This window comes from Crocodylus siamensis, chromosome 12 (genome assembly GCF_052110815.1).
Source record: "Crocodylus siamensis isolate JL-2025a chromosome 12, ASM5211081v1, whole genome shotgun sequence".
Taxonomy (NCBI): Eukaryota; Metazoa; Chordata; order Crocodylia; family Crocodylidae; genus Crocodylus; species Crocodylus siamensis.
The window spans coordinates 35,806,732-35,826,494 of NC_143406.1; the positions used below are offsets into that span (position 1 = coordinate 35,806,732).

General features: G+C 44.5%; 1 long non-coding RNA gene across 1 annotated transcript in view; it reads right to left on the reverse strand.

Annotated features, from left to right (window-relative positions):
- Window positions 1-16,586, reverse strand: part of LOC149854895 (uncharacterized) — a 123,601-nt gene extending 107,015 nt beyond the window's left edge. The window contains exon 1 of the long non-coding RNA XR_016438685.1: window positions 16,491-16,586. This is a non-coding gene — a long non-coding RNA (uncharacterized LOC149854895). The remainder of the gene's footprint in view (window positions 1-16,490) is intronic.
- Between the last annotated feature and the right edge of the window lie 3,177 nt (window positions 16,587-19,763).

Below are 19,763 nucleotides of genomic sequence, written 5' to 3' on the forward strand. Positions count from 1 at the left end.
AGAACAATAAGAACAAGGACTCCAATTTGCATCCACATGCAGATCACTTCCAGGGACCTTAGCAGTGCACTGCTTCACATTGCCACAATGCTGTAGAGAGGCCTGTGCAGAAATGAAAATTAGGCCCACTACTTCTTCAACTGAAATAAGAAGTTACCTAGATATTTATAACTGCATTTCACTGCATTCTCATTACCTTAAATACCTGTGTGTATGTATATTTATCTAACTTGCGTATTGACACAGCTTCCATTATTGTAGGATCTAAGCACCTCACTATCTTTAAGGGGTGTAGGTTATAGGGTGAAGCCATGTTGGGATAAGGGCATAGGCAGACACCCCCAAGCAACCCTAGTGCAGATCCAGGGAGACCTGTGTGAAGGGCAGGGGTGGAGTGGAGAGGCTGGAGCAGCGTGACTCAAACTCTCCAGGGACCTTATGAGATGCTGTAGTACTTTGTTGTACCAGGACCTATTTGCAACCTATTTGCACCCCAGGCAGCAAGACTTATTGCTGCTGCTGCCACAACTGGGGTCCCCAAACCAGCCTAGCCATCAGCAGCACGAGGAGTAACAGATGGGGGGCACGCTGCCCTCACCTCCTCCTGCCGCCAGCTGCTTAGGCACTGGGCTGTAGCTCCACTGCCATGACCCACCGCTGCCACTCCTCTCAGGCTGCCTGCACTGCCTGCCACCCCACCTCCTCTCTAGGGTAGAGCCACAGCCTGAGCAGAGCAGCACAGCAGCTGGGCCCTGGCGGCAGGATAGGGCCACAGCCTGGCATACAAGCAGCTGGCAGTAGACAGAGGTGAAGACAGCAACGCCCCTGTCTGTTACTCCTCATCCTACTGGAGGTACAACTGGCATCGGGGTCCCAGTGATGGCAGCAATGAGTCTCACTGCCCTGCTCTGCCCTCACATCCTGGGTCCTGCCCACTGGGACAGCTCCTGCCCATGCCAGTCAGGCCAGGCTTCAGCCCTGTGCCTGCTGTGAGCACACAAATCTGGGGGGGGGAACGTGCCACCCATAGTCTCCAACACACTGCCTCTACCCACCATCCCCCTGATGCATTGCCTATGCCCCCCCTCACCCCATAGACCCCCCACTGTCTATGCCGTCCCTTTCCCCCTTGCCACTTACCTGAGGGAGCTGCTCTCCAAGGTGCCTGGTTGCCACGTGCATGTGTGCATGCACGCATGCTCATGGTATCCCCTGCCTGACCGCCCTCCTCCTGCTCCCCCAGCTCCAAGCAGCCCTTTAAAGAAACTGCCAGCCTGCAAAGGGAAACCTGTGGTTTCCCATGTTTTTCTCCTTTAAAGGAGAATCCATTTTTAAGGTTTATTGATCCATTTTTAAAGTTTGTTCGCGATCGTTTCAGATATTCTTGCAACCCACTTTTGGGTCGTGTGTGACCCATGGGTTGAGAAGCTCTGCTTTAGGCTATTTGCTTGTCCTTCAAGAAGGTGTCTGAACAAAGTCCCTCCCCCCCACTCACCCACCCTGTTTCAAACAAGTAAATCATGTCACCTGAGTTTCCTTCTGGATTTCACAAAAGAAGTGCTGATGGCTTCTTAAAGAAGCAGCTTTGAAGGCTGACTGAGGAAAGAGAGAAGGGGCAGTGAGTCATGACACCTCCTGCTACTGGATCCTGGAGCAGCAGAGTTAAGCATGGGTCACAGAGAGGCCCCTTACAGGAAGGGAATTGGAGGGAGAGAGAACAGTCTATTCTGGGATACTGGAGGACATAGCCAAACACTATCAACCTGGCTGTGACTTGCCACATGTACAAATTAAAGGCTGATGAAAACCAGCTACAAAAAATGTTCTATATTTTTCAAGCAACAACTTTTCAGCTCATTGGCCACTTTTATTGTATGAGAATTACTTTGCACATGTAGCATGCGTAAATTTATTGTGCAGTTGACCAGTTAATTGCACAATAGATGTAACATATGTCAGCAATGCCTTGGTAATTGAACAGGGGCTCCAAGGTCCTAGATTGGACCTATACAACCATTATGTGCTGAACAGAAAGGAATATTTTCCCATGAACCATTCTCTACTGATCAGCACCTGGCAACTTAATCCAAAATGAACCTCAGATACAGGGCAATGTAAATATAGAAAATATCCCTGGAGTGGGATAGGAGGCTAAAAGTAAGATTTGAGTTATGCAACCAGAAGTTAATTAAAGTCTCTTATTAAAACAAGGGGTGGGAGTGAGAAAGGGGGAGAGAGATGCTGTGTAATAATTTTAAACTACTGACATCTTCCTTTTCTGCATGGCAATGGGGGGGAAAAACAGGCTTGAAGTGATTTTTTGTTCGGCTTTATGTTCAATTCCTTTTTAGCATTCTGAGCATTTAACCTTGAAAAATAGTATTGTTTTGCTGCTGTGTTTTCTGATTGTTAGTCTCAGGGCATCTCTGTGGCATCTTTATAAATCTGCCATAGCTGGTAAATATTTCTCACAGTCCAGTGCTGAAGTCTGAAAACCCAGAACACTTTTAGCTGTCAGGCAATTAATGTAATTCAAAGGAAATGAAAGGTATGTGCAACTGGGACTGCTTTTAATAACTGAGGGTTCCTGACTCATGCTTTTGAAGGAAAAAGTGTTTGGAGGGTGGGAGAGGAATCAATAAAATAAAAGCTTAGCGAGAGTGCAAGGGAAGATCTCAAGGCTCTGACTGCTGTTTCATTGCAGATATGTGACACAGCTAGTATTTGGAGAGAAAACATGATAAATGAATTTATTGATTATCTGTTTGGGATGACAGAGTTAGCTAAACTTGTATGGACCTGCATCATCTCACATCGCCTATTTCTAATTTTTCTCTTTTACAGCTCTCCTATATCTTAGATCAGGCAGGTGGGGAGAGAGGCTTTTGCTGTTAAGGAAAACCATAAAAATGCAAACAAGTGACAGGTGCTTTCCCATGTAAAAGGACAAGGAGGCATGCAGAAAAGAGCAGGCAGGATGCTGAGTCACCTATCAAGAAGCAATTCATTGGCTCACATATTAAATGAGTGCTAATTATGTACCTAGCTCCCCAAAGGCACATGGGCCACCCTAGTCTATGTCTGTACAGTAACCTTTCATCCCCATTTTATAGGAAAGGTCATTTTTGTGTTGTGCCCAGCCAGGCTACAACTTGCGGTTTAATTAGTGTAGTATTGTCCAACTGGTGTCCCGTGGACCACAAGCACTCCCCAAGCTTCTGTTCCAGGCATCACTGTACAAAGACAGAAGCTTGTCCTGAGGCAAGATCCACAGACAGGCTAAACGGCACTCAGCAGTGCTAACTGGCCTGCCCAGGGTGCCATGCAAATGCAGCTATGCAGCACACATACAACAGTGTGACACCTTGAGGACATAACCACAGAGCAGTAGTCACAGGATCAGGGCCTTCAGCACACAAACAGCTGGCCTAATAATCAAATACAGCAGATACTCAGGAGCTATCACTGAAGTTAATAAAGTGCTGAACGCTAAACTCCAAGGCATCAGAAGTTAAGTTTCGAAATCCAGGTTAAGCTCCTAGAAAAAAAACTACCCCTGGTATATAAGATGAACGTAAAGGGCTAAGTGAAGAGGAGGCAATCCAGGAAAGCAGGTGTGTAGTGACCTGCGTAAAAAAAATGGGGACCTTCTTTGATTGTATGACAAATACCCACAAGTACCACTGTTGATACTTCCCATCTTAACTGAAAAAGCACAGCATGTAGACCAGCGACTGAGAAAGGTCTGAAGACTGAAATCTTATATGCAAATGATGAGTGTTGGGTACAGCTTGCACTGCTGTTGCACATACAGTATCTGTTCTAAGGATATATGGATAACTTTCATCTCTACAACTTATCAAGCCCCAAACACAAGTCCGGATGTTCCCTCTACAGTCCTGCTCCACCTGCACTCAAGAACTCCTTTCTCAAGTTAAAGACTAACCCACGAGGCTGAAAATAGTTGCTTATGACCCATCTGTTCTTACATGGTAAATAGAGTGTGGGCATTACAAGAAATCCTCGACACTTCCTACTCACGGAGAGGGCAATTACTAGGGATGTATGAAATGGGCCGTATTTGACTTGGATTCGGCCCGAATCAGGGACAGTGATTCAATTTGGATCTCTGTCTCTGATTCAATTTGGCTGAATCTGAATCTGAAGATTCAATGCTGATTCAGAGAATCAGTGATTCAGCTATAGACACAGCTTGAAATGTTTTTTCTACGTACCTCGAGGTACAAGGTGCGGCTCGTGAACGCTGTGATGCTGGGGCAGATGGAGCATCCCACAGAAGCGTGGGCGGGGGAGCCCCTCCACATGCTTGGCGGTGAACCCGGAAGTGGACCAGAAGGACTTCTAGTCCACTTCCAGGTCCACCAGGGAGTACGTGGGGAGGGGCCCCCATGCTCTCCTGGATCAGTGATCAGCCATGGGGGGACCCCAGGTATCCCCCCAGACCCAGGAGGCACCAGTCACCAAGCCAGGGAGGTACAGGGGGACCCCCCAGAGTGCTCCTTGGTGGACCCAAAAGTGGACCAGAAGCACTTCTGGTCCACTTCCAGATCTGCTGCCGAGTGTACTGGGGACCCCCCCATACTCCTGTGGGACACTCCATGCACCCCACCATCACAGCATCACAAGCCCCTGCTACCTAGAGGTATGTAGAAAAAACATTTAAAGCTGGGTCTACATCCAAATCGCCGAATCTTTCAGAATCTCTCTGAGCTAATTCGAAAGGTTCCGATTCGATCCACAGAGATTAAAAGTCCTCCGATTCGATTCAGATTCAGAGATTTGGCCACCGAATCTGGCCGAATCTCCGCCAAATTGAATCAGCGACTGAAGCTTCGCACAGCCCTAGCAATTACGTATCCATATCCCCTGTGGCCATATGAAACAGGACTAGGAACAAGGGCCTCAAACTGCATCAGGGGAAAGTTAGATTGGAAATTAGGAGGAACTTTCTAACAATGAGAGAGTAATCAAGCACTGGTGATATAAAGCAATTATGGAATCTCCATCCTTGGACATTTTCAAGAGTAGGTTGGACAGATACTTGACTAGAATGGTTTAGTCAGGGACCATCCTGCCGTGAACAGGGAGCAGGACTAGATGTACCTTCTCAGGTCCCTTCCAGCCCTACTTTTTATGATCCTTTATTTGGACTATCATAGCACCTTGAAGCCCAAGCCATTAACCAGGAACATTTTTATTTGCTAGATATTGGTACATTCATTTCCAGTTGTATGGAAACCAGAGGGGCAAGATAATGATACAGAGAAACTATGGGAGTCTAAAGTTAGCTTCAGATGTTAGTGATCTGATTAGGGAGCTGGGACCTGGGAATTCCAAGGAGCTGACTCCCCCTCTGATGGCTTGGGACAAGTCACTTGATCTATCTGGGGCAGATCCCATCTTGCAAATGGAGACTCTACTAGGAATGGGGTAGAGTCCAAAGGACAACATGTTACCTAAGTATTGTTATTACTGTGACCCCAACTTTATGCCCTACAAGTACACAGAATGGGATGTTAGCCTTTCATTCTGCAGTTAAATCTAGGTACGTGGCCCCCTGCACCTTCACTGTACTCCACTGACAATAGTCAGGATCCACATGTTCTCCCTGAGGGACTGGGGCCTCAGCTAGCAACACTGTCTCCTCCCACCTGTTTTAATTAGGGCCTGATCTTGCTGCCTCTGGAGTCCACAGGAACTCTGTCTGCATAAGGACTGCAAGGTTGCACCCATTTGTGCCAGTCCCATACAGAATAATGAAAGCATACTAAATTAATAATTCCAGCGATGAAAATTAACTCAGCCACATAGGCAGATAAAAGCTTCACTCATTATTTGAAGTGTCTGTTGAGTTGTACCTCTAAACACCATGGCAACCATTGCCATTACTGAGCTCCTTTTTAGATCTCATTTAAAATGTAGGAAAATTGCTGCCTTACTCACTCAGGGTGTTTTAAACATGAAAAAGTTTAAAATCAGGCACGAGTCTTCTTTTAACAGCTCTCTCTCCCCTCCCTCCCCACAATAACAGTTCTTCTTTTCCTTCCCTTTCATAACTCTGTTTTGTGTTTTTCACTCAACTCCTTGCTTCAAGTTGGCCATTACCTACTGCCTGTGATTTCGCTCCCAATTTTTTTTTTATCTATCCTTTTTTTGGATTCCTTAACATCCCATCTACCAGTTCTATGGTCTCCAGTGAGTATTAGTAGCAATTGCTTAGTCTGCCTTCTTGTAGCATAATGCCTCTGTAAATCTACAGTGCATCCCCACAACAATCAGTGAATCACATAGTTTCCATCCACATAATCATCATTCATTTACTCTGTTTAATAGCTCACTTAGCCTTGTATTCCCATGGCTGTAAAAACAGCATTTTATATTACCTTTTAGTGACTGCAGGCTCTGTAGGAATGTGAGGCACAAGGAAAAGGGCTTCATCTGCCTGATGGAACGTGACTGCTTGTTGGCCCACGCTCCACAGCACATACGTGCAGATTATGGTGAGCCACTTCCATTCTGATGCTGTCAATAAGCACCCAGTTAATCGCACACACTTCTGCTCTGATCTTGCATTAAACAGCTGAAGCGGAGACTTAAAGATTCACAGGAATTGCCTGGAAGAATCAGACCAGTGGTCTGTGTAGCCCAGCCTCTAGAGCCAATTTCAGAAGCTTCAGAGAAATAGATATGACCAATCTACCTTCTCCATCCCACTCATCATCCTCTGTGCCTTTATCACTGTTAAAGCACTATTCAAGAGGTAATCAGTGGAGAGGGCTTGTCATGCTGTATCAGATCAGTGCATGGAGTGCAGTACTGTACCTTGTCCTCACCAGTGGCCAATGCCAGATGCTTCAAGAAGAAGGACCAGTGGGCCCTGTGGTAGGCATATAAATAAGCTGTCTACTCTGTGAATTTCTCACTTTCTTCCCTAATAGAGGCTGCTTTAAATCCTGAAGCTCTACATACTCCTTCCAAACTGTTTTAGCATTAACTATTACAGCTCTGGACTTTCTGGTTATCCACATAAATACCTAGCCATCCCTTTAACCTTACTAAGGTCATAGAGGCCAAGGCATTTCTTTGGGCCATTTTAATCACATACCAATCATTCTGTTTGTCCAATTATTTTTCACATTGTTTCGGAGAGTCCAGGAAGGAGAACATTATAATACAGTATAACCCTCATGAATCTGGCATGTTCGGGACCGAGCACCTGCCGGATATCTGAAAATGTTAGACTTTTAAAAATCCAAGCGGCAGATGGTCACGGAGCAGTGGAGGGAGGTGAGAGGGAGCAGTGGCGGGTGGTCCCAAAGCAGCTGTGCATGGCACAGGGTGGTTAATGGCGGTGGCAGCTGCTCCATGCAAGCTTTCCCCTCTGCATCTGGGGGGAGTGGGGGGAGTGGTGGCTGGTCCCAGAGCAGCCACTCCAGTGTTGGATTTCGGAGAATGCCAGACTTCTGCGATCTGGATTCATGAGGTTTTACTGTATTCAGGAAGCAGTTGCATTTTACTTAAGTTTACAGACTCCTCTCAGAACAAAACTTGTAGCAAGTCAGAGAACAAGATCTTGGTACTCTCTGGTTCAACTGGTCATTGAACCAAATTTACTCAATGAATTTAGTCTTACATGCTGACATTCATAAAGGACATTCCACGAGGTAGCAGATCCTAGATATCCTGTACTTAAAGTCTGTGACTGATAAACTAATTTGAGGAGTCCCAGTCCAAAAACCAAATTAACTTTCTTTTCCTCTTCAAATTAAACCTTGATTAACCATGAAATAAACTACAGTGTATCTGTGTGGTTTTTGTCCTAGAGAGATCATGGAGGGAAGAACATTTTATTAGCAATAATTAATTACCCTTCATACTAAAGCAGAACAGCAGACAAACACATGATGATGCAATTCAAGTAGTGCCTTCTGCTGGGGGAGTACAGAGTATACATACAGCCACTCAATACATGACACCCCTCCCACACAGATAACATAGTCCTGTAAGTATCTGGGCCAGACAGTGACCTGTCTCATGTGGATAATTTCAGGGGTAACAGACTTCTCACTGGCAGCAGCAGGAAAGTAGCTTCAGCAACTGGAAGTCTCATCAGAACTCATTTCTTTAGGAGTGCAATACCTTGAGGTGTTACCAAAGTCACATTGTCTGAGACTCAACCCTGCACCTGGTCAATATAGTTGCAAAGTGTCTTTCCAGCCAGAGTCTGAATCTTATACGATACTAGCCCTGTAGTTCCAAAGACAGATCATAGAATCATAGAAATTAGGGTTGGAAGGGACCTCAAGAGATCATCCAGTCCAACCCCCTACTCAATGCAGGACCATCCCAGCCAAGGCTTTGTCTACCCAGGTCTTAAAAATCTCCAAGGATGGAGATTCCACCCCCTCTCTGGGTAACCCGCCACCACCAGTGCTGGCAGCATCTGCAGGAGCTCCCCCACTTACTGCCACCACAGTCCCACCGCTGCCATGCCCCCCAGATGCCAGAGGCACGAGTTGTTCATGGCCGCACTAACCACTCCCAGGAGGGTGGCAGTTTCAGGTCTTAACACAGGACAAATCTCTAGGCTCTCCTGGTCCGGTCTTCTTTACTCCTCGTGGGCAAAGTCTCACTTCTGGGCTTCCTGGCCCCTCCTTGGGCCAGCTGAGACCTCAGGATCCCAGCTCCGGCAGTCTTAGCAGTGGTCTTCTCTATGTGCCCTTCCTCTGGACTGCCAGACCACTTGGCCTTTCAGAGCCCTGCAGACCTCTCATCAGATCTCTCTCTCTCTCGGCTTCTCTCTCTCCTGGCCCCCAAGTCACTGACTCTTCCTGACACATCTTTCAGACTGTGAGTCTCTGGCTTTTCATGCCCTCACAAATTTTGGCTGGGCTCTACTCTTACTGTCTCTCTTTCTGGACTCTGTGGGTCTGTTCTCTTAAACCCTTCCATAAATCTCTCGCTCTCCGGCAGGTCTCTGACGTCTCTACGCTCTTCTGGCCTTACTTTGGCACCTGGCCCTTGATAACACTTGCCTCTCCTTCCCTTGAAAGACCTTTTAACTCTGACCTTTTTACCTTTCTGGGCTGCAGGCTTCACAATCTGTGTTAGTCTTGCTTTCTGCAAACCAAAACCAGTCTCTCTCTCTCAGCCTGTCACAAACCACACACAACTGATCTCTCTTTCTCCTTCTGACAGCCTAGCGACTTGTTCTTCTGCAGCCTGGTTATATTCATCACAGCAAGCCCTGTTTTTACATCAATTACAATCTTTAAGGAAAACTTGAAAGTTCTTATTGAGACTGAGAAAACTATGCACTTGCGAAGGAGCAGGCACCTCTGATAACGTGAGCCAGAGGAGGAAAACGGGCGTTCTGGCTTTCTGCTCAGAGCAACTTCTCAACACTGACTGTTTACACAGCTGCACTCTGCAGTTGCACAGACATCTTTCTGTCTTAACAAACTGTTAACGCTTTCCCTCCCTAGGATCTCCACACTATTGGAGGGGGGAGAGCAATCATCCCTCACTTCCAATACCAATGCCCAAATCCTTTGCTACTGCATGCAAGTACCACGACAAACCAATGCAGCAAAAAGAATGAGCAGGTGTCCAGTAACATGTCGTGTCTTTTCCCGTGCTCCATCCTGCCTCTCTAAGATGATAAGCCCCCTCCACTGTCTCTGAGCTCTTGCCGTAACCTGCACCTGTAACATCCACCTTACCGTCTCTTACAATCCTGCTCAAACTACCAACGCATGCATGAACAAATCTCTGCAAAGCAGCACTCTCCTGCAAACACTCACAGAGGACTGTAACTACTCCCAAGGATTTTTCCCTTGTTCATTCACACAGTCCTCCGGCAGAGAGATCACTTGTCTCTGCTCTCTCCTAGCTTCCTATTGAACCAGCAATAGGAGGTTATCTTACTTAACCTAAGCGGGCCATGATCCGTACCTTTGTCCACTCTGCCTGACATGAGGTTTGCTCTACTCTGCCTGACATGAGTGACTGGTGCCTCCTGAATTTGGGGGGGCACCCGCATAAGCCGCCAACAGTGGTGGTCCTGTTGGAGCAGGGCATCAGCCCTACCAACAGCATTAGTGTCAGCCATCGGGGGGGCACCAGCCCCTTTGGGGGGGCACATGCACCCCTGTGCACCCCCTACCAGTTGCCTATGCTGCTTGACCTAGCCAAACAACATCCCCTTGGGCAGCAGTACAACAAACAAATCTCCTGCACAAAACTTTAGCATAAACATGGTTACTTAGCTTACAACACTCGTTAAAAACTACTATACAACTTTACCTGACTACAAGTCTTATCTGACCCCTCTAGAAAGGGTTCATTCTGTATCAACAAATTCCCCGATTGGTCAGGTTACTGCCTGAAGTCCCAGGCCCAGGGTTCCAGTCACCAGTTCTTGGCACTGGACCGTCCCAGTCCCTTAGTCAGAGTCACTGGCCCGGTGAAGTTGCCAATTGTTGGCACTGGATTTATGACCCAAATGCCTTGTTCCAGGGGGACCCAAAACCCTCAGATTGACCATAACCTTTCCATTTGAAAATAGGCAAATTTATTGATACACTGTGATAACAGAAAAGAATAATACAAGCAATTCTATAGCTACCAATCCTAGGGCTGTCAGAGTCAAGATACATCTCTCTTGAATGGTCCTTTCTTGAATATTGGATGTCAGCAGCCTGGTAGTTGGAGACCAAGCCCCGACCCTCCCCCCCAGTGGGGTGGATGAGACAGGCTGGTGGTATGCCCTCTGTCCATGGTGCTTTGGGTTCCCCTCTTGGGGGCCCTTTTCAGGGACCTCTCTAGGGGATGAGGACCTTTGTTATTCTGAAGTCTCTGTTTTGTAATCTTTTCCCCTCCTGATGACTCTTCATCCGTGGCCATCACTGATTGGTCTCGCTGTGGTTGTCATACTGTCCACATTCTGTTCTGTCAGCATATTCCTTTGCCCATCACATCCACACATCCTAATTTAGGCTTTCCAGGCCTTCCCCTAATTTAGCCTCTTCTCCCAAAACCAGAAAATTCAGGCCCCCATTTTGGGACCTTGTGAGCTGATGCCGCCTTATCTCATGTTATGGAACAGTGTGGTACTTGTCCACAACTTCCCAGGCTATGTGTATATCCATTGGCCTTGTTGTGGTAGACACCCTGTCTGCCTTAAAGGCTGTGAGAACTGTGTGACCAAGCCTTTAGGAATCAAATAACCCTTGCTGCTGTCCTGAATCATTATTCTAATACTTACATATATTTACCTACATGCCAATTTACAAAAGCAAACCTCTAAATGTAATGTTCTAGGCATCAACTTAGACATGCATCTACATGTGCACATGCTAATGCTCATTAACATGGGTGAGTGGATCAACCTGGGACTACAGTTATCACCAAGTCAATGCACACGCACTGTGTTAATGTGCTTTAGCATGTCTACATATTCGCTAATGTGATTTAGTTATTCACACATCAATCTGATACCTGCTTTATGCAGGTACCAAATTTAGGCTCAAATAGCCTTAAATCACCATTTTTAAGGTGCATTAAGGGTGTGCACGTGTAGACACATGCCCTCAATATGCCTTAAAATGGGCATGTAGACACACCCTAACTCTAACCTCCAGTATATCCTGTTTTTTGGAGAACTGGATTTCATGCTTTGTCTGGTATTTGACTCCCATACACTAGCGGAGCTGAACCAAACAAGTTTTCAGCTGGCAGTACATCAGTAGTTCTGGAGGACTGCAACCTGTAGCAGTGCATGGAGTTGCATGTTGTTTTAGTAAGAAATTAGCTAATCGTTGGTTCCAATCACCATCAATGATTTGCTTCAATACATTTTTAGTAGTCTGAACCAGCTGCTTGGCATGGCCGTTTGATGATGGGTGGCATCGTGCAGATGTTGTGTGACGTAAGATGCCTCTCCATAAATGTCTTAAGTTCTTCAGAAGTGAACTGCGCAGCAGATATCCGACACAGTGATATCTGGAAGACCATGAATTGTGAACAGCTCCTGTAAAACTCCAATTACAGTGCATAAAGTCATTGATGCAACAGAAACAACTTCCACTTTGAGAAATAACCAATGACAATAAAGAACATCTGTCCTTGAAAAGGGCCGGCAAAATCTACATGCAAAAGAGACCACAGTGTTCTGGTCCTGGTCACTTCCCATAGATGGGCTGGAACCTTAGCTGATGCATGGCATGTAGCTTGGTATGGTTCGAATCTCTTTACTGTTTGCTCATTGACAGCATCTATCTTTGGCCACCAGATGTAAACTTCTGGCAAGTGATTTAATGTAAACAATTCCCAAATGTCCCGCATGGAGAACACTGAGAACTTGTGTTTGACCTGCATTGGGAATGACCATTCAGTTACCCCATAGGAGGTATCCCTTAAGGGCAGAAAGTTCACATGGACATGTAATGAATGGCTTAAATTCATCCGCAAACTTTGCTGAATGCCACCCTCTCCATACCCAGTTTAGTACTTGGGCTAACAATGGATCTTTAGCAGTCACATGAGCAATGTCATCTGCTAGAAAAGAGGATTAGAAGATGATTCTAGTATCAGAACTTCAGAGAGAGGAGAAACAGTGACTTCAGGATAGAATAATGGCAAGCGACTCAGTGTATCTGCATTTACTATCAACTTCTCTGGGTTTTGTTGAAATTCAAAGTCATATGCATTTAAAAGTAAGGAGCAATGAAGCATACACAGTAAATGATTTGGAGTGTTGGTCCATTCTTGGTGAATAACTTTAGTAATGGTTTACAATATGCCAGAATTGTGAATTTGCAGCTGTATACATTGGCATGGAATTTCCTAAGCCCAGAGATGACTGCAAGAACTTTCCTGTCCATCTGAGCATAATTCCACTCTGTCTTATTCATAGTTCAAGAATAGTAGGTGAAGAAAGCACCATGTCCACCACTTTAAAGATGACTGAGGACAGCCCCCACTCTATAAGGTGAAGCACTGCAAGTAAGCAGAAGCAACTTCTCCATGTCATAATGAACTAATACACTGTCAGATGACAACATATGCTTCACATTGTCATGCAGTTTAGTCCTTTTCCAGGTGGCATCCTTATCCAATAAACAATACAGACTCAGCAACTGTAGCCTCGTCTTTTAATAAAGAATGGTACAAATTAATGCTTGCAGTTCCTGGTTATTCTTAGGTGTTGGTACCTTGTGAAGAGCTTCTACTTTTGCATTTGCTGGCATCAACTCAAAACCCCAGGCACTCTACACTGGTAACTCCAAAAGTACATTTCTCTTTCTTGAGTTTCAGGCCAGCATTGGAGATGCAGTGCAACACTTCTTACAGTCAGATAACTAATACTGGCATGGACCCTGCTCTGATGAGGACATCATCAAAATATGACACAACTTCCTTAAGACCTGCAAGTAAGTAACCCATAACCTTTTGGAAAACTCCTGCCGCAATGCTAACTCCAAATTGTAGGCTCTCGGCTTGGAAAGTTCTCTTATGGGTGATGATTGTCTGTACATCAGCTGCTTGATCATCCACAGGGAGTTGCTGAAAGTCTAATTTAGCAAAATCTTCCCTCTAGCAAGAGTGGCAAGGAGTTGATTTACTGCTAGAATCTTGTATTGGTGTTTTTGTAGTGCCTTAGTAATGGTGCACATGTTAATCAGCACATAACTGAATATCACCATTTGGCTTCATGATGGGAGTGGCCCATGTTGGATTTACATTGGCTTCTAGAACACTTTGTCCCACAAGTCAATCAATCTCTGCATCAGTTTGTGGACAAAAAACAAAGCCAATATGGTAAGGTTTCATTCAAATTGCAGTTGCACTCAGATCCAATGTAAATGATACAGCCTGACCCTTATAAACACTGAGCTGTTCATCAAAGACCTCACTAAAATCCCTTACAACATTTTGTAAGGTGTCTATCATGAGGCTGTGCACTCCTATTAATTTGATACCCAATGGCTCAAACCATTCTAGTAAACTTGCTCTCCAAACTTTGGCATTTATTAGATGGAGGACCTCTCAGTCCTGCCCATAACATTGACAAAACATGCACCCTTCAAACCTATTACTCGTTATAAATTGACAAGCTTGGCTTTGTATAGTACTATAGGATGATTTCGAAGCCATAGCAAATTGTAGGTCTCTTCTGAGATTAAGGTAAACTCGCATCCTGAGAGGTCTTGTTCTTCTGTGGGGTTGATGTTTCTACATTAGTAACAAACGACATAGTACAAGCATCAGAGGACAACTCACATGCTGGAATTTCGTTTGAATCAGCAACAGTATTAATGGTCCTTGGAGATGCACTGCTCTTAGTCGCCATCTTTCCTGATGTCCTGGACTTCCGATGACACAAGCAGTCAATGGGGCCCTTGCATTGGCAATGGCAGCAGTCAGCACCACAGAAATGGCATGCATCACATCTGTGATCTCTCTCACAGGTAGAGCAGCTTCTTTGGGACATGGGAATTATATTCTTGTGCATGGGTGGTGACTTCCTTGGAAATGTCTCCCTTGAATGCACTTGGGACGTCCCAGCTGATGTCAGTTTTGTTGACACCACTTGAATTCCCCTTGAATAGTGGGAATCAGCTTCATATGCAAGGTCTTCTTCTTGAGCTATGGCAAACGTTAAGTTATGCCATGCAAGAAATTTGTGTTGTAGAGCTTTATCTCAACCCCACGCACAAGACAATCCCTAAGAAGAGATTCAAGACTGGTGCCGAAATCAAAGTTCTCAGACAACCAATGCAAGTCTGCTATGTATGCAGCAATTCCTTCCTCTGGCAGCTGATTTCATTGGTTGAAATGGAACTGGTGAATGGTTTTAGACAGGGTTGATACAAAGTGACCTTTTAATGACTGGAGGATCTCATGGTAGGATTTACAAGCCTTGGATGGGAATACAAGGGAGCAAATAATCTAGAAGTCTTTGAGCCAATGATGCTCAGTAGCATCACATATTTCTGGTTATCATCAATAACCTTATTGGCTTCCAGTTAGAAATCTAGCTGGTCAGCATAAGGGTCCCAGGTGGATGGACTGGACAAATCATATTCCTCACTGTGGCCCAAAGTAGCCACATTAGAGAGCAGCTGCACAGGCCAGCACATGGGAGGAAAAGAGCTCTGGTCCCTGCCCACTTAAGGCATGGATCTCTGCAAGGTTTTTTTTGTTGTTGTTCTCTCGACAGAAAACACTAGAAGCACGCCTGGGATTCCACCCTCGTTACCACATTTAGCGTCTGTGGGGTTCTTGTCCCCAAGAGATCATACAGGGAGGAACAACTAACTATCCTCAGCACTAAACAGAACAGCAAATAGCAACACAAGGTAACGCAGTTCCAGCAGTGCCCTCTGCTGATGGACTACAGAACATATCACCAGACACTCAATACGTAACATAAGCATCGATTTTTAGTTTAAAAGCTAGACCCAGACTACATGGCTGGTGAAAGCTTTCATGAACAAAACCTCAGTCAAACAAATGTTCACAAGCAATGAAAATGAAAGAGGGGGAATGGGCACAGGAATGGGAGTCAGGAGGTTCTGAGATCTAATCTCAGCTTTGACACTAATTCGATGGGTGCTGCTGGGAATGTCATTTCACCAGGTTCTGTGTGCAAGGAGGGCTTAGCTCACATGGGTATCATAAGAATTAGTTTTCACAATACTTGGAACATGTATGGCGCTAAATAAATAGAGTGGTGTTAAAGGATGTGAACAGAATGAAACAAATCCAGTGTTCTAATCCAGCACACTGCTCAAGCAGCATTTCCATTGATCTTCCGAGTAGACACAGGCCAAACTAGAACCCCACATTGCTTGAACTTCGGCAAAGCTTATGTGTGTGGGTTCTGCCTCTGCTGCTTCCCCAACAAACAATTACTTGAATCAGATCTTGTAAGAACCTCCCGTACTTTTGCTGAACTCAGACATCTCTGCAGCCCACTCAAACTGCTAATTCTGACTCACTAAACACACACACACACACAAATCAACACACTTCCTATTATATTAACTATGCTTTGAGCTAAAATGATAGTGTACCACTCCCCCAATCTGGCGGTGTAGGGAAAAGGGTCATTTTCTCCACTCTGAATCTTACTAATAAGATCTCCAAGAGATGTATACACATTTTTTTAGGGGCTTATACTCATGCCAGAAATATACTGTGGCCATTGAGATGGTAGCACTCCAGTCCATGTAAATGTCAAAAGTGGGATGAGTTTAGATAGGTAGATTGCCTACACTTCAAGTGCTAGCTTTTTTCAATAAAAGCATCCTTAGTTGTGGTACTGCCCCCACACCACATACTTCTGATCACAGAAGACCTACATATTAGGAGGAAAAATAAATATTGGGACCACTGTCTGAGGCAAAGAGGTTCTTCTGTATCAGAGGCCTAGGAAACACAGAGTCTAGGAAACACGTACTTACAGAGAACAGCTGGAATCAGAGCCCAGAGGGTAATTCAAGCCTCATGAATGATCCAGTAAATGAAAATGCCTTTAATAGAAAGCCTGTTCATTTCCTTTAAATGGTGGTTTGCAGGACATGGATTTTTCAGTTGTTCAATGGGAATTATTCCCCGTCTAGTCTCCCTGTACGTTCTCAGGGACATCACAGGTATGGATTACTGTTAAAATACAAGGAAAAAGAAATAACTTTATTTGCCATGCTGCTCAGAACAGATAAGTCCTAATCCACTTTGACTGTATCTTCACAGTGACCTTTCCAGAGGTAGCTTAGCTCTCCTGGTGCTGAACTAAAGTTTCTAACAGCCACCGGTGTCATATTCTGTTTCAGTAAAATCTCTCTAAATAACAGTTTATCACCTGAGCCAACTGAATCCTGGCATTTTAGAATTCATTTTTACCTTTTTAATGTCACTTAACCAAGGAGTGAGCTAAAATCAGCTTGCAAACACAAAATGTAAGCACCAAAGTATTATTAAAAAAGGTTGTAAAGAATTGGAGAGAATGAAATATTGCCAAGATGGTACCTGAAGATTACATATTATTAAAATCTGAGAAACTGCCTTTTTAATACTATTCCTTCTCTTGATTTATGGAGGACTACCTAGGATATCATATTAGTTCTCAGATTCATACACTTTGTTTTTGTCAGCAATTTTGTTTCTTCTCTTCTTCCAAACAATATACACTCCTTTTAAATTTGATTATATTTTGTGTTCTTAGGAATAGGCCAAATTCAGTCTTGTCATATGTAGGACCGTTAAAACCTCAAATCGTTATACCTGTTTACTTCAGAAAAGAACTTGCCCCTTTGACCTTTAAGCCTGGCTATTCTGTGTGATAAGGTAACGTGGGCGATACTTAGGGGGTGCAGGCGAGTGCACGTGCACCCCCTGAGATTGGCAGTGCACTCCCTGCAAAAAGAGCCGACACTGCCAACAGCATCTATGGGCAGTCCCCAAACACCGCTGGCCACTGCCGATGGCATCTGTGGATGGTCACCACCCCCTCCTCCCCCCACCGCCAACAGCGCCGCGGCCACCTGTGGGAGCCCACTGTTCACCACCACCACTCTCCTGCCACCGACAGCGCCACTGCCTGCGGGAGCTCGCTGTGTCCCCCCAGCCTCCGGGGGCATGCGGTGTTCATGTAAAGTGATATGTTGGTATTATAGGGCCTGATTCTATTAAAGTCAATTGAAACCAATAGCATTTCTTTTTATAAAAGAGGTAGTCAAAAACTGGAATTTTTATTCTGTGAGAAATACCAACGTTAAAACATTTTTTCATATTTCATCCTGATTTTTAGATGGAAACAAATGGTCATAAGAGGAAAGTTCAAAGAAACCTCATTTTAGAAATGTCCACGTGTTTGGTTTTAGCTTAGTTCAACATTGAACAGCATCTGTGAAAGCCTCATAAGCACTATTTTTACCTCAAAGGGCCAGGCTCCGGAGAAGGACCATACCTCCTATGATGCACCATAGTCACAGACTCCCCATGATACATTATGATGCTTCACTGTATATTATGGGGAATGTAATCTAGCCCAGGGAGCCTGGGGCATAGACAAGGACCAAGGCATGAGTCCCCTGATGTATAACTTTCATGAGGCAACATGACAGCTCACATGAATTTAATGCACATGGCTGTTAGAATAACCCACATGATTAGGACCCTGAGGACAAACAGAATAATTTGGACAAGCTCAAACAGTTTCCCAGAGAACACTTTGATTTTGTCAAAACTGTATCCCCGCCACCCGCCCACCCTCCCAAAAAGCACATCAGTGGGAAACTCCCAAACAGTTTCTTCTTCACTAGCAATTAGGTGAAGCACTTAAAGTTTATATGAAATATTCACAAATAAACACTAGGTTGAAATATCATGAAGGTTACAGCACAACCTGTACAATCAAAGGAAAGCCACAATTAAGGAAGAAATATAATTAGGTGTCTTTTCATGACTTGGTACCATGAAATGAAACAGAAGGAGAGTACATCAGGGGACCATCTTAACTAAGTGAAAGGACTGCAAGACATATGGTGCTTCACCTCCGTCACAACTGATCAAGCTCCAGGAGAAGTACAAAGCAATTTTCTATGGTATATAATGAACCCAAATGCATTTGGGATCAGTTCACCCTTTCTTGCTATACATCATTAACAAGAAAACCAGTCAATTAGTCCTGCTTTTCCCTTCATGCACACAAATCTGATGCAAGTTTGCTGTTTTAAGTTATTTGTCTAAGAAATACCTGGAGTATACACAGAAGAGGTGGCAGCAGGTGTACTGAATATAGAGCTATGTTATGTGGCATGTGTTCTTCTCTTAGCAAAATATCTCGCTAAAAGCCCTTAGAGTACAATTCATTTCACTTCCAGTAAGAAGCACTTTAGCTTTCAAAATTTGGGGGGGAAAAGACCCATTGAATTCATATATTTTAGACAATGTCTCACTGATTTAAGGGCTAGCAAATCAAAATAGCAGAGATGGCTTCCTAGGAGAGCAGCTTGCACACAAAGTCAGCAATAGGTATGACCATATTAGAGATTAGACTGGTTAATTCATTAATTTGCCAAGGTAAAAAGAGTATGAGACTGGTCTTTGAGCATCAAAGGGATACTGCTGTACCTGGGGAGTTCTGTACTTACTAGTTTACCTAAGTCTCTCTGCAAACCTTGTACGCCCTTTTCTTCAAATACTGAATACAGGACTACTTTCAATATTTTTTTAGACCATGAACTTTAGAGGAATGCACACATACCTTTCTGCAGTCCCACCTCCACCAGCTCTAAGGTACAAATCACCTTTCAAGGGGATTTTGTAGGGCAGCAACCGGATACAGAAATCCCTCCTCCAAACTCACCAGCATGGCTCCATGTGTGTCTACACTGTTTGACAAAACAAGCTAAATCATGGAAATAAATAAAATAAAAACAGGTATCCTGGAGGCCTAATGCATATATTTCATCCATTTTTAGAGGGCATTTATCATTATGATTATTTGTGATTTTTTGCTACCAAGTCTGATTTACCTTGGAACTTCACATCGGCCTTAGGGTGGCTTTGAAGTATGGTGTGACTAACGCCTCTATTTTTAGTAGTGTAGCAGAAGCCAAGGAGAAATAATGAGCACTCATTTCAGCTCACCATGGTATTTTCTCAGGTGACTACACATTCATTTGACTCTTATTTTGGGAGTGCTGAATTTGTTCTCCATTAGGACAAATAAG